Consider the following 16,991-nt stretch of genomic DNA (forward strand, 5'->3'; position numbering starts at 1 on the left):
GTGGGGAGGGAATACACAAACGAAGGAATGAGTGAAGAACGAAGGAAGGGAATGGAAGCACATGTGTTACTCCCTCCCAGGGGAGGACTCCACCCCTCTCCCTTTCTCTCAATTTTTAATACCCCCCCCCCCTCTACACACACACACACACACACACACACATTCTCTCTTCCATGCTCTATCTATGTTCTCTTATTCTCTATTAGATTCTCTCTTCTCTCATTCCTACTTGTTCTGTACATCACCGATATCTCCTTACTTTTCTGTTGGACACCTCTTCCCTTTCATTTATCTCATTTAGTTTTCTCCTTCATCTCCCTCCCTCTTTTTCTCTCTCCCATTCCCCTCTTTCCAAGCTGTTGAAGCTTTGGCTCGAGATTCCACACATGCCTTTAATTTGGTGAGAAGGAGCCCAGGAGTACAGCTATCTTACAGCTCTGGAATTTTCTGCACACACACGCGCACACACACACACACACTCTAGGGGTGACGAAGGTGTGAGTCCACTGCTCGTTAATATCCATGGTCTTAGCTGTCATCAAACTGTCTGCTTGTTCAAGGAATGCCATAAGAGGGAGGAATAGAGTTTTTGAATGACCAATAAAAGAGAGAAAAAAAGGAGGAATGTTTTTGAGAGGGGAAAAGGTGATAGAGATAAGCAGAGAGCTGTACACTTTTACCCTCATCAGGTCTCCCTTTTCTTCTGGAGAGAGATGACTGTACACATGAACACAAACTCACACAGTAAATGTCCAGAATATAGTCGCGTTTTGGTTTGCGATGGGTGACCGTGACTGGTCAATACGCTTAATGAGTGTAGAATCAGTATGATTCAGCTGTAGTGTGCAACCACACAATTTCTGATAAGCATTAACCATCCACTTATACACTGACACAAATGTACTGGCTGGGGAGAACCTTCAGACAAATAAACACTGCCTCAATCAAATGTTTATGTAATATTATACTTGTTTATCTTTCACGCCACTAAGGCTTCTGAGAACCCAACACAACTGTGTAAAGCAGGTCTGATTATCACAAATGGTTTCCACATCAAAGTGTCTTTCTCCCTCTCTCTCTCTCTCTCTCTCTCTCTCTCATACTTCGTGCAACATCAGTTGAGCCAAGTGCATGTTCAGCCTGATTCTTCCTGAGTTCTTGATATCTGCCCACGCTCTTTAAATAGAAAGGAGAGGCTGAAGGTTGGAAATAAGAAAAAAAAAAAGTCTATTGCTCAGTCAGTCAGTCTTTGAGGTTGTGCGGTGAAGTTCAGGAGAGGTCTGGGGAGAGGAGAAAGTCTCTTTGAGTTGTAATTACTGTAAGACTTTGATATGCTGCTTACTGCAGACTCACTGGGGTCTCTCTTATTTCCCTGACCCCATTAGAAAAAAAAGCTCTGACGCTTTCATTTCTCCTCTGAAAAACAGACTTCTGATCTGTGCGGAAGAAAAAAAAAATCTTCATGTAAAAATCATTCCAAAGGCTCATCTTATTCCCCAATTCCACTCCAGAGTACAGTAGTCTGAGATGGAGTTTGCCCCCATTTATTAACGCATTTGAATTGCAATTGTATTTTTAAGCAGTCAAAGAGGCCTACAGAGCCCCAAATCACATTCGGCATGTTGGTTATAGATAATATTCTAATATACGAAATATACCGTGTAGTTTTGTCTTTTGCAGTTTCATTCCTCAGACAAGTGCCATGGCTGTAAAAGTAATCATTGTTTTCACTTCATAATGTAATGTAGCTTTAAGGTATTTTTTTAATGTGATTTTTTTAAATGACTGTGAACAATGTGCATTCAGTTCTTCAGTTTTACTCTCATCCACAGCCTACTCACCACTGTGCCAAATGAGTCAAAACATGGGCGTGTGCTCCGAGAAAAGGAAGGAAGGAACAAATAGATTTTTCTTTTTTCTTTTTTTTTTCTTGCCTTGTCTACTTGTAAAGGATATCCAAAGCCCTGAAAACCACACGGCAGGTTGTTTTTTTTTTTTTAGCGGGACAGATTCTGTTCTTGTTTTTTTATAGAGGAGAAACTGTGGCAGCTTGTAAAAGAGGACAAATGCATGCAGACAGCCAAAAACAGAAGAGGAACCACTAAATAGTGTGTTATTAGAGCAAACACTGTATCATTTACTGCACTGTAAACAGTCATTATCCAACAGAGCTGAGGCCATGTGATGGATATTCAATTAAGTCCTGTAGTGGAGAATACATTCAAAATCAAATCAGGAATCAGCACTATTGTGTGTTTGTATGTGTGTGTGTGTGTGTGTGTGTGTGTGTGTGTGTGTGTGTGTGTGTGTGTGTGTGTGTGTGAGATGAACGTGTTTTTATTCTACTTCATATTTCTATATCAGTGTGTATTTTTATTCCCAGTTAAGCATACCTGCATAATCACATACTTAAATGGTATGATATAATTTGCTTGTGAGCTCCACTCTGAGTATAGTAACACATGTAATCAAGATTTTCTCTGTAGACAACTCTAATGAGAGGTTTCAGTTACAACAACACAGTGTGATTCCAACAGAACAGATTTCTCTTGCTGTCTCTCACTCTCTCTTTCGCTAAAGTGGTGCCATTCTATCATGGTGCGGACAAGACTGGCCTCCAAAGGTCAGACATGAAGCAGGGAGGGATCAGAGGTTAATACAGAGGTCATGATGCCAATGCTTTTGGGTCAACAGACCTTGTGTGTGTGACACAGTGGTTCATGTGTGTGTGGCAAGTACAGGGGGCTTTAACGTTTGCATGCTTGAGCAATGACACACATTTCACACTAATCTGGGACTTACTGAAACAAACAAATAGGCACTTTGATGTGAAAGAATGCCTTCACCAGGTCACGTCTGACATGACCGTGAGAGAGAGCAATATGAACGCATTCATCAAAACAACTGTGCTTTCTCAAATGTGAATAGATGTTTATCTCTACTGCAAATTTGCCCAAATCTATTTTTATGATTTGGATCAACAGTCTCATTTGATTGGTGCAGTTGTTTGGGTCATTTTGTTCTTTCTTTCTATCTGGAGGTAAAATCAGGGCAGATTTGATAACTCTGACTTGACAGGGGTGGTAAGTTGCGGTCAGACTTTGGTGTGTTCTGGATGATGTGCTATAATTGCTGGATACTTTTGGTGTAATAAGGCGGTCAGTAGAAACGTAATTTTGTGACCGCTGAGTTACACATTTTAGAGAAACTTGACAGGCTGCTACACTGCATGGGGTTCTCATTTGAAGAAAAAAGTATACATCTCCAAGATTCATGTTACCGTATTAACTGCAATGTAATTCAAAAATTCTCAACCTCTTCATGAACACATTTCTGTTTTTTTCACTCATAAAACATTGATGCATTGAAACTGTTCCATGTAGTTTAATGACAGCTGTGCCATTTGATAAGTGCTGAACTGACAGCTTGTCTAGTGATTTGCTTTATTTATAGTGTCAGCAGACCAGACTCTCTGTAAAAACGAGAAGAATGTTCATATCTCCCTCTCCTGAACTTTTATCTCCAGGAATGTGGTCTGCTATCAAGGTTCCTGGCATTCCAGGAGGAACAGACACTGGAATGGGCATTGACTTGGAATGGCCATCTCAGAGGTAGAGGACACATAAGGACTGGGAATAGCCTGAGATTTAGAAGTCATACTTTGTCTGAGTTGACCGCCAGGATTTTAGGATTGGGTGGAATTCCCATCGGGAGAGAGCAAGAATGGGAATGGCAGTCAGACTGAGAATGGATCTTCCTGTTAAAAGAAAAAAAAATTACTTTACCAGTCAGATTAGAGGGATCTGTATGTGGATGGTGTAAAAGTCATCATGAGGTTAAAAAGACAGATGGCACACTTATCCTGATTTACAGAAGGAGGAGCTCTCCCTTTGGTGTCTAATTTGATATTGACTGAGTTCTTCTAACACACACACACACACACACACACACACACACACACTGTCAGAGATGTGTGCTCACACCTACTCTCTCTGCCCTTCTTTCCACTCTTCTATCCTTCCCATTCTATCCTTCTCTCCCCATTTCCCTCCCTCTACCCCTGTGTAATATAGAAATATTTTGTTTAATCTGCATATTGCCAGGGGTGTACTGGGAAAGAAATTCGGTGGGGGGGGGGGGGGGGGGGTGTCGGTCAGGGTTGATTACGGTGCATATGTACAGTATATACAACAGTCAGTTACAGTTATTTATCACATTTTGAGTCATATTTTAAAGTGTTTTAAGGTGCGGAACCGGATATTCTGTACGTATTAAAAGGCTTTTGCAATTGATCTAGCCTATGTCTATTCCAGGACATATCTCAGTAGGCACAGACTTATATTGTAACACGCCATTAGCATGGCTTAGGCTAAATAGTAGCAAGTAGCCTATCAGTGGGGCCATTTTGCTACCACAAGTTATGCCCAGTGGCCAATACACCACTGGATATTGCTGTCACCCTAAGATCTAGCCGCTGTGGAAAGTGCACTGAACTAATTCAGAGGATTGCCATTTTGGAATCAAAGATTGATGCCATTTCATCAAAGAGGGATGAGCTACCAGAGGCATCCCATGAAGTGAGTGCAGCAACAGTTCTCTCAGGGAATGTGCCTTGACAGGCTGATATCACTGCCAGTGGAGTGGCTCAAGGCATCGACCTAACAAAGCCAAATGGAAGTACTGACCGTTGGCACAGGCAAGGTGCCAGACCCAAACACTGAAATGCTAAAAGGTCAGTTATTACCTTGACACCAGTAAACTCGAATGTAGCCAGACCTGTGAACCCCAGGCATCATCACAGCAGTATAGCCATGCCTGCAAACTACAACAGTGCTCTTAGTTCCAGAGGAAACCCTCAGCCCCTAAGGCTGCAGAACAGATCTGAATACCTCAGAGACTCGGGAGAGAGATTTCCGAGGGAAGAGACTGAGAGTAGAAAGCGATCAAACCGCAACACCAGAAAAGTAGGCACAAACAAGAAGCAGCTCTTAACACCAGTTCAACCCACAACCCTAATTCTTGGTGACTCTGTTGTCAGACACGTAGATGGAGAAGGGATGATTACAAGCTGCCGTCTCTGACACAAAAAAAAAAAAGACTTTCAGAAATAGTGTCAAGGCACAAAACTATCAAATGCGTTATTGTGCATGTTGGTGCAAATGACATTTACAGGGAACGGTATTACCTCCAAGAAGATTTTAAGGAACTTTTTTGTGCCCTAATTGAGCTAGGAATGCAAACTTTTATGAGTGGTCCACTCCCAGCAGAGGAAAGTTTTGTGTTTTCCCAGCTTCACAGCCTAAACACCTGGCTCACAAACTTATTTTTCAACTGGGATGAACTTTATAGACAATTTCAACCTAGTCTGGAATCACAGAGAATATTTCAGACCAAATAGCGCAAAACTCAGCTGGACAGGAACCAAAGCTTTAAGTGACAACTATCTTTTTGCCCTCCATCACCAAACGACCTTGAGGCCCTCTGATAAGCGTTCAGCAGCTGTACAGAGTGAACAAGAAGAAAACAATGAGAACTCTGTGAAACCAAACATCTGTCCCCTCATGCTGAAACAGAGGTGGTATGCCCAACTACCTCCACTGGAATGACGCAAGAGCATGACAACAGCAAGGACATTGCCGGAATGACGCAAAGCCAATCATCTGCTCCAAACTCCCTGGGATCTCAGCAGTCAGATGGGGATCGTGAACACATGGAAACAGATAACATTGGTGATAACAGGAGCTGTCATTATCCCCTCCCAAGGCTGAGGACAGGCTATCTGACAAGGAGAGCCATGCTGAGGCACCAGTGTCTGACCCACTCAGGGAGAGCCATGCCGAGGCAGACACACCAACATCCCACCCCAACTTTCTTGACTCCTTGTCACGATCCCCACCCCATCATCTGAGGTTCCCAGAAAGTATGGAGAAGCTGCTGCCAATTGGCAGGCTGTTTCTGTCTAGCCCGAGACCCAATCCAAAGGACCCAGCACCCAAACCACCTACTCCATCTCCACCCTCACTCTCCACTTTCTCCAAAGTCAAACCCATCTCTCCCAAGGGTCCAGCACCCAAACCATCTGCTCCTTCCCCACCTTCACTCCCTGCTTTCTCTCTCTCCCATGCCAAACCCGCCTCTTGACCTCCAGCAGCTTGCCCAACTATCACAGAGACTAAGAGACTCCCGAAGAGACTCACAGACAACTCCAAGAGTTGCCGTGCAGAAGCGTTAAGTCTTGCGAAGGTGCCTATTTAGAAAAACTCTTGGTTCAAGTCAGGGCACTGTGTGCTCACATACTCGGGTATACCTGTTGCATATCAACATGAATCTTTTAAACCCTCTACATGTACTGTAAAGCTAGCCCTTCTAAACATTAGATTTCTTCTAAACAAGTCATTTTTAATTAATGATCTTACTTGCACACATAAACTTGATTTTTAATTTTTAACTGAAACATGGTTGGATCGAGCAAGCGGTGCTACTACTAGGGCTGTACCCGACTCAGAACTTTGTCAGTTGAATCGGATCTGGTTGTTTAATATGAAGATTCAACTATTTGTTCTTTTTTTCTCATATAGACTATCAGGCAATCAGAAAATCCATTGGCATGAGTTTCAGTGATGATTTCGACCACATTAACACAGCCAAATGCAACAGAGTCATGGGAACCTATTTTTCAGCATTTAAAAATCGATAAAGGACAGCTGCATATGAATTAAGAGTTGAACTGCGGCCATTTTGAATTGCCAACATATAATGTCGGGCTACCATATGGATTTGTCAGAATAATGAGACAGGCAGCACACATGGATTTCTGTTTAAATCAAGGTCTTATAGCCTAATTTTTTAAATTTCACTTCAAACATTAAAAAGAACGTTAAATTAGCCCCGCAAATAGATGTATTGCCTGCATTATATGAATAGTAAATATGCCCAGAATTGCAGAATGGCGACCTAGCTACTGTATGCAACCTACCCGTTTTACTTGATTTGCCATGTTCGATGTTGGTGAATGATAAGCGAATTCTCGCATATAGAGTCTGCATTTAACAGTGTTAGGGTTTATAGCTGCCCAATTTTCCCAGAAGTACGAAAGTCCGGAAGTCTGGTCTGCAATACGAAGGCCTAGTATCCAGAGCATACGCACATTATATGACATGTTCCAGCAGCAAGTGCTCATGCATAAACATTTTACGGCACAAAAAACATGAAGTGTTTTCATTGAGTGACGGAGTGTTAGCCTGTAGGCTACTTTTGATAATGTTATTGAAGTATAGTGTTTTTGCAAAGATTCTCTGTAGGCTAAGCATAACATTCACTGCTGGAGTAAGCTGTTTATGCACTTTGCTCTAAACCTATCATTTTTGGTTTGCTCATGTAGTGCTTTCATCCTTTACAGGCAACTTGTAAATAATTGGTGAATGTGTAACTTCTTTATATAAATAAAGTTGTCTGTTTGTGATATGATAACTGTGTCAATTCTTACTGTGTCAATTTTCATTCTTATAATGAATATGCACTGGAATTCTTGCATTTTGAATTAAATATGCTACAGCACAATGTACATATGTAATGTAAAACCTTTTCTTTGGGTTTTCCGAAATCAAGACATAATTACTAACACTGATTATGCACGCTCTCACAGATTTTGTCTTAGGGCTCCCGTAAGATTTTTGTTGTCTTTCTTTCTCAATGTTGTTAAAAACCCACAAAGCATAAAATATTATATTTAAAATTCTCTCATATTAGACATCTACCGTCTGTTGTGAAAGAAATATGATGTAATGTCGTAAAAACGTCATGCAAATTGGGTAGTGTCGTAAACTATGTTGCAGACTGGACTTCTGGACTTCCACACTTCCAGGAAAATCGGGCAGCAGGCAAAATCAGGCAGCTACAGGGTTTTCCTTCAAAAGTTTGAAATGCCATTATATTTTAGACTTCTTCTGAGACATGGTTATGGTTTACGAACCACTCCACCTCAGGTTTCAGCTTCTCTCATCAGTTAACAACCAGTGCATGATGTCACGTGGATTTTGTTTTTAAGCAAGCGAGAACACTCTCACTCTCACTCACTCATTATTTAAGCTGCTTATCCTAATTAGGGTCGTAGGAACGCCGAGAACATAAAAATATATTTATGATTCCCCTTATTTATAATTCCTAATTGAAATGTTATCCCTGTGCATTTTAGTAAGAGAAGGGGGGATAGCCACACTCTTCAGAGAATTCTTTCAGTTCAAACAGTCATCATTTGGTGACTTTATATCATTTGAATGCCTGTGTGCTCTCATTAAGTGTCCCCAGATTTTGTTAATATCTATTTACAGGCCTCCAAAACATGGCTGAAGCTTTTCTTGATGAGATAAGCAAACTATTGTCTGTAATTTGTATGGATTTGATTGTCTTATCATATCAGGGGATTTCAGTTTGCATGTGGATAATCCAGAGAACAGTTATGCTAAGGAACTAAATGCACTACTTGATACCTTCAGCCTAATAAAGCATGTACACAGGCCAGCTCACTCCCTTTGTCATACCCTGGACCTTGTCATCACAGAGGCTCTCAGTATCCCTACAACTGTCAACGATTTGGCCTTATCTGATCATTTCTGTGTGTTCTTTGATGTGTCTGTGTCCCCACACATTCAGAACAGATCTATGACTGTAAAAAAGAGAGTCATAAATGATCAAACAGGTGCTCTCTTTGAACAGGCACTTTCAATGACTTCAAGTCAACTGTCAGACTCTGTAGATGATTTGCCGAATAATCTTAATTCAAAAACGGTAAATATTATGGATGACATTGCTCCAGTAAGAGTTAAGACAGTCACCAATAAACAGAGAGCACCATGGAAACAAAATCCAACTGTTAAACTTCTGAAAAGAGAGTGTAGGAAGACTGAAAGAAAATGGCACAAATACAAACTCCAAAGAGATGCTTATCACATATAGTGCTGAAATGTGCAAGGCAAGACAGTCTTTTTTCTCTAATGTCATCAGTAGAAATATAAACAATACTCGTGTGCTATTCGCAACTGTAGAGAAGTTAACTAACCCCCCCCCCCCCCTTCACAGTTGGCATCTGAACTTTTCCCTGTTAATAAGTGCAAGCAGTTTGTGTCTTTTTTCAAAGGTAAAATTGATCAAATCAGGCAGAACATATCCTCTCAATTACTAACAACTCAACATCTGGATTAACCAGCAATAAAGAGAGGGGAGCTTAAATTGATGTCAGAATTTAGTTTGGCAGACAATGAAACTCTGGAAAAAAACACTACAGAATCTCAACCCTTCCATGTGTTTCTTGGATACTTTGCCTACCAGCTCATATCTGTATTTCACCTCATAGCAGAAGACGTGCTTAAAGTTGTAAATGTATCGCTGCTGTCTGGCACATCCCCTAAGTCCCTAAAAACAGCTGTTATAAAGCACCTTCTCAAAAAGAACAATCTAGATGCTTCCATACTGAACAATTACCAGCCCATATCCAATCTACAAAATCATTGAAAAAGTAGTTTTTAATCAACTAACCGCCTTCTTAACTTCATATGGGTATTTTGATGACTTTCAGGCTTCTGTGCTAATCACAGCACTGAAACAGCTCTCATTAAGGTTTTAAATGCCAGACGCCTTAATATTGATTCAGGCAAAACATCAGTCCTAGTGTTGTTGGACCTTAGTGCAGCCTTTGACACTGTTGATCATAACATATTACTACACAGACTGGAACATTGGGTTGGTTTTTCAGGTACGGTTATCAAGTGGCTCAGATCATACTTACAAGACAGGAGCTTCTTTGTTGCCATTGGAAACTATATCTCAACACCAGCATCCTTGACCTGTGGTGTCCCCCAAGGGTCGATCTTAGGGCCTTTATTATTCAACTTTTATATGCTTCTGCTTAGACAAATCATTAAAAAACAATAAGATTTCTTATCATAGCTATGCTAATGACACCCAGATTTACCTAGCCCTCTCACCTAATGACTTTGTTCCCCTAGAATCTCTTTGTCAATGTATTGACCAAATTAACAAAACGTCTCAAAATTTCCTTCAGCTGAATAAGGACAAAACTGAAATAATCTTATTTGGGAAAAATGAGGAGAGACTCGGGATTGCCACTCATCTTGACACAAAAGGAACATGTGAAAACCATGTGAAAGCAATAACGAAATCATCTTTTTGCCATCTCAAAAACATTGCCAAATTTAGATGACTTATGTCAAAACATGATTTAGAAAAACTCATTCATGCTTTTATTTCCAGCAGGGTTGACTGCTGCAATGGTCTTTTTACAGGCCTTGCTAAAGAAACCATCAAACACTTTCAGCTTGTACAAAATGCAGCGGCTAGAGTTCTTACAAAGACCAATAGAACTCACCACATTACTCTGAAACTTAAGCCCTTACACTGGCTTCCAGTAAGTCACAGAACTGACTATAAAGCACTGCTGCTTGTTTATAAATCACTAAATGGGGCAGGACCAAAATACCTCTCAGATATGTTTCAGCAGTACACACCTGCTAGACCTCTCAGATCACCAGAGAGAAATTTGTTCATAATACCTACTGTCAGAACTAAACATGGTGAAGCAGCTTTTAGCTACTATGCTGCTCAGCTCTGGAACCAACTTCCTGATGACATCAACGGTGCTCCAACTGTAGCCAGTTTCAAATCTAGACTTAAAACCCAACTTTTCTCAGCTTTTTGTTAACTGATCGAATGCTTTTTACATTTTTTTTTTCCTATGTTCTTTTAGCTGATGTAATGAACTCTTCCTTTTTAATCCTTTATTTTTTGTTTTCTTTTAACTGCTTTAATGCACTCTACTTTTTTTAATCTCTTATTTTTCTATGTTTCTTTCATCTGTTCATTTGTAAAGCACTTTGAATGGCCAATGTGTATGCACTCTACCTTTCTTTTTCAATCTATTATTTTTCTATGTTCTTTTATCTGTTCATTTGTAAAGCACGTTGAATTACCAATGTGTATGAATTGTGCTATATAAACAAACTTGCCTTGCCTTTAAAATGTTATAGTCATGAGCTATAGGTCCTGATGGCAAGCCATGAAGCAGCTAATGCCTCTAATGCACATGGAATGTATGGAGTGAAAAGTCAAGCCACAATAGAGAGAGAAGGCTGTGGTCTTCGTTGGTGGTCTCCATAAAGTCTAGCACTTTTATGGAGTTGTCTAGTCTGCCCAGCGGTCAAGTCTGGCAGTGTTTGGCAGAGATTGTGTAATGTAATGCTGGCGTTAGTGATACTCACTGCTGTGAATGTACTCAAATCTAACTGAATCCACAGCACTTTCATGTATGTTTACTTCACCTTTATTAAACCAGAGCTTTTTACAGTAAATTAATTCCTTACAGGCTCTATACAGTAACCCTTGTCTGAGTGTCATAAAAATGGCATATGAAACAGGAACGTGTGTGAAGTAAAAAAAACAAAACAAAAACTCTTGTTCGAGAAGGCGAAAATGCTAAGGTGGTAAGGAAAATTAAAATGCTAGGCTGTACTGTACAGATAATGAGTTCAGCTTCGTGAGAAGAAAAACATGAATATGCAAACATGTTAATTCTTATCATTCATATACTGTAAACTGCATATAATGGATGCAAAATCTCAATTTGGTGCATCTAGATTTTAAGTGACCATTAAGTTTATGGTTTATATCCGAAGATTTTGAAAAGATTACCATACTATGAGGGGCTGTGACTGAAAAAAAGACATACCCTTTTCCCTTTGATGGTACAAATCATCACAGTTCACTAAAACACTGATCCGAAAGAGTAGAGGTTACAAATATGTGTATATGTATATACACACACACACACACACACACACACATTTGTAACCTCTACTCTGAATGTATGTGATCATCCTTTAGTTATATGCAGGCGTGTATGTAAAACTTAAATGTGTATATAATGTGTTTAGCATGGTGCATTTGAAGCATCAGTGAATTGCGGCTCAGTATTACAGTGCTCCGGGTATTGTTTTGCTGACAGAGCCGGGTAACTCCATGGAGACTAAGCTGCCATGCCTACTGCAGTAACTGGGCTTAACGGGGGGGAGATAGCAGCACACTCGCTGTTATCTGTGTGTGGGATCGGCTTTAACTGGAGCTTACACAATCTTCCACGGACCCCACTCATTAAGATACACCCTCGTTCCCACATCTCTCAACCTACGTGCGTATAGACGTGAAAGAAAGAGAGAGGAAATGTGCATGCACATTGATTTAAACGTGAATGTGGGTTTTTTTGTGTTTTGTGAAGTCTTTTTTGTTTTTTTTCATAGGTGCACCCAGCCCAGCTGGACTGCAGATTAGTGATGTGAGAGCAGTAAGGGTAGCAGGGCTTCAGGCTTTGATCACAGGTTATGAGAGTCTACAACTTCAGAGAGACAGAGGCAGAGAATCTACCATCTCCCTGTATGTACAGTATATACATACATATATATATATATACACACACACACACACACACACAGAGAGACAGAGAGAGAGAGAGAGAGAGAGAGAGAATCTATAGACTCTATATAGAATCACTTCGCACTCTCCCTGCCCACCCCCTTTCACTCTGTACCTCTCGCTCTCAACCCTGATCCACATTGTTTACTCTGAGTTGGCTGAGTTGGTGGAAGAGATTTTAGACCACAGCCTACCTCCCTCTCTCTGGACCCCTCTCTCCTCTAAAGCATGTAACAGCCAGTCTTCTTCTTCCTCCTATAACACAGTCAAAACAGTCCTCTCGAATCTACATCCACATCTATTACTGTTATTAATGCTTCTTCTCCCCAACAATTTAAAAATGAAGGGCTGTCATGTTTACCTTAAAATAGCTCATATAGGATATGTCTCAGCTCTTTTGTGCATTCAAATATCTACGTCTACGTGACCAGTTTACAGTCAAATTAAGTATTCATGTGCTGAGTTATCATCATTGATCACAAAGACAATATATATAACTGTATTATGATCGTGTTATAACACCAGCAATGACAGTTCATGAACTCAGTTCATGAATAATAATTACGACTGGATTAGTCACTCACACACACACACACACACAAACACACATGTATTTCATCTGTAGGCAGCGGGGTCGAGTTTTGAGGTTTTGGGTGTGGACTCTTTTGGGGATTACACTGTAATTACTTACCATGAACATTCTTAGAAAAGAAAACAGTGGTTGCTGGAACTGAGATGTTTCCAGAAAACAACATACACTCGGGTGACGCTTCATTTAAAGAGTTTTTTTATATTATTTAATCCCGTCTCGTACACTCACTCTCTCCCACTCCAGTCCCAAATGGACTCTCTCCACTTGCAGTATACTCTCAGGAAAGGTTGGTGGGGTGTGGGGGGGCAAGAGGTACTGTCCCCACATGTCCAAAGAGGATGCCCATCTGTTAGATCTAGACTTCTAAACACACTGTCGTGTTCAGCTTCTCCCAACTGTATAGTTATCCCTTAACTCTTTCCTGTTACTTTTTTCATCTGCATAGATTTGCAAATATCTGCGTACACCGTTCGTTGTGTGTGTGTGTGAGAGAGAGAGAATGTGTATTAAGTCATCTCTTTTTTGGCATAATGTGCTGAAACAGTTAGCTCTTGTTGGTTAACTGGTTGCTGCTCGTTCCTTCGCATTCCTTCACTGCTGAATCAAGGATTTACTGTGACCATTTCTCTGTGTGTGTATGTGTATGTGTGGGTATGTGTGTATGTGTGTGTGAGTGTTGAGACTGTCTTTAGCTCCAGATGGTGGTTATCTCATTGTGCATTTCCATCCCTCTCCGCTGTCCTCCACCCAGGATGAAGAGGGAGAGAGACAGGGCAGTGCCTGGTACTGAAAGCAAGTGGGTTGACATCACTCATTAGCAACGCTAGTAAACATCACTGCATGCTGCAGAGGTACATGCTTTGTGTGTGTGTGTATATGTGTGTCTGTTCTCAATAAGGATGGATTTAGCTTCTGCTGTTCTTACTAACTCTCCACTACTGTTCTTGCTTATAATGTTGTTACGAAAGAAACAGAACTGCTCAAAGTCTTATAAAGGTTGGAAACTTGGGCTTGGCACTAGTAGTAATGCTGGTTTTTGTAGCTGACAGTTTACTAATGATTGGCAGGAGCCGTGTGTGTATCTTTTACCTAACAGTGAGGCGATGGTAGAAGCTGAGACTGGACCGCAAACAAAGCACTGTTCTGCACTTTTGTGTGAAAACTCACACATATACAGTAAAACCTGACAGACACTCAAACACCCACATACCCTCACTCAACCACACAACTTCTATGTCATAACAAGTGATATAAGTTTAACTGATCACAGAGCTGTTACTACACAATGTGAGTTCTCTGCATATTCAGATATAGAGCCTCATGACAGCTTGATTTCACTTTGATTACATTTATTTTATAAAATTCATTTCTATTCTTTGATATGTTATTATGCTGTTCTGCTGCTACTGCTCAAGGCAAATTATAAAATAGAGTATATAAAAGAAGGAAAATATTACACTAACTCACCTTACAGCTAAGACGGGCGAACTTCTCTCTTCTTCTACTATTGTCCTTTAATGAAAAAGGTTGAAAGTATCAAAGTAGAGAGAAACAATCCCACACATGCCCAATACGCTCCAGTGTACCAGGCTCTGGGCCAAACTGAGTGTGTTACTTACTGACTGTGTTTGTGTAGGAGGTCTCATGTTTCTCCTCTCATATACTGATCTCTGGTGACAGGGAATCTCCTCTCTAAGCTGTCCCTGATGCCATAGCTGTTAGAAGACAGCCTGCGCTGGACGTATTAAATTAGCCATGCTGTCTGGGCACAGGCAATTTTCTAGACGTCTAATCATCCAGCCACAGGGGTCAAATGCTCCCTGCCGCTCTAAGACAAAAACAGGAAGTGATTAGTAACCAGCCTCTGGCACAAGGACACTGGTCCCGTTCCAGGCTCCTTTCACTGCAGTTTTCATTTTCTCTGTTTGGCCTTGTCTATGTTCAGCAGGTGAGGCCTCAGTTAGTATGTTCTCATTAGGAGCCTTTGATTAGGTGTAAAGGAGGCCATTCATAAATTATTATGCTACTCATGTTTTGTAACATATTCAATATGTTATATTTTTTTACCCCTCAAAGTTCAGTTTTTTTTTAAGCAGAGTTTGAATGACAGAGAATGATAGATGGACTGAAGAGAGTCTCTCCAATGGTCAGATCGCAGTTACAGTTAACACTATACACATATGCTATTTAAGTGAGTTTTCAGCCTTTATTACCCTGCTGTATTCAAACAATACCATTAATGGTTTAAGAAAAAAACTGCACAAACTCATGTGTGATTTGTTAGCTCTTCTTTTGATTTCCCCAGTAATTGATCGGTACATGAAACAAACATATGTCACCTTTAAGGTCTCAAACACCCTAACGAACATGGACTCTCAGTTCATCAGTTCATGCATATTTTCACCAACCAAATTTCATTTTAATGTCTTTTTAGCTTAGGTGTACAAATGACAAAAGTTAAAAAAAAAACAAAACACTGTGCTTCTTTTTCCAGCACACGAACATGTGTTTATTAATTGGAAAAAGAGGACGGGTAGTTGTTTATCCAGCTAGTCCCCACTCTTCTATGATTTCATTATATCTCTCCCCATTGTTGCTGAGTAAGCCTTTTCACACTGACAGATTATTTACCCCTCTGATATGCTGTCCTTCTCTCTTTGTTTCTTTTACTGAACCAGTAGAAGTGAAAGAAACCAGTTCATTTAGGTTTATTTTCCAAAAACCTGATCTAGGGTTGTTCTGTAAGTTCTGATCTGTGCTGACCTGATGAAGTTGTATATTTTATTAGCATTGCTGTGTAAGCCCTCTGTTTCTTTGATGAATTTTATACAAGCTTTTCCTGACGTCTGAGTGCTTTCTTAATCATAAACCGTCATAAAATATCCAGAAAACACTGAGGTAACTTTCCATCTAAACCTAAAATTCAAACTCCCAAAGCCCTTTTCAGAACCCAAATATGACGCTCCCAGAATATTCCGTCAACAGTCTGCTGCTGATCTGAGCCTCTTCTGTTCTGTTCTGACGTTTTTCATTATGGTTGGATCTCAGATGGAGGCTAACTGCATGAGGCTGGGGTTAGTTCAACATCAGGGTGGATCAGCATGAATCTCACTATCAACAGTAGGCAGCTGCTCATACAGGCCGTTCAGAGGGTGAGCTGGATTTTACATGATCCGTAAGTGTTGAATACAGACCTTCTTCCCCTTTGAAACCCCTCTCCACGGTTCTCCTGCCTCCCAACCGTATCCAGATGACAAAGATGGGCACAGATTGAAATAAATCCCACCTGGGGGGTGGGGGGTCGCCACCGCCCCTACATCGCCATCGTAACTGTCTTCCTTCCATCGCTCTTATGCGCCCTGTCTACCCCAAAAGCACACCCTTACATACACACATTTGTTATCTGTTAGCAGAAGCGCTAGCTCTGGCAGAAGTCAAATGAGGATTTGCTGTGGTCAAAGAGGAGGAAATTTGGAGGATGTGAATGTGGTAGCCAAGGTATGTAGCTGGCAGACACTGTGGTTTTTGAGGGGCCTCCTGAGACCACCATGACACTTCAGACAATCTGTGTGTGTGTGTGTGTGTGTGTGTGTGTGTGTGTGTGTCTGAATTTCTGAATTCATTTTGTTCCTCCTGGGTTCTTTAATGTTTTGTTGGAACTGAACTGGCGCCTGTGGACATTTTGTTGAGAAGCTAATTGAATTGAAGTTTTGCTCAGCTTCCGCTCTATTTATGTATGAGTCTTATTTTAGAAACATTTACTCAATGATTTTTCAGTTATGTTATACAAAGGGGCTACTGTGAAGTAAATAAGGCTTTTCTTGGGAAAGAGAAAGATTAGTCACTTTCTGACTTTCCGGAGGAAAAGCTAAAAAGATTAGATAATGTTTTATGGAAAGGGGGACAGTGATGGAAGCAC

Source organism: Chanos chanos, chromosome 5 (genome assembly GCF_902362185.1).
Source record: "Chanos chanos chromosome 5, fChaCha1.1, whole genome shotgun sequence".
Taxonomy (NCBI): Eukaryota; Metazoa; Chordata; class Actinopteri; order Gonorynchiformes; family Chanidae; genus Chanos; species Chanos chanos.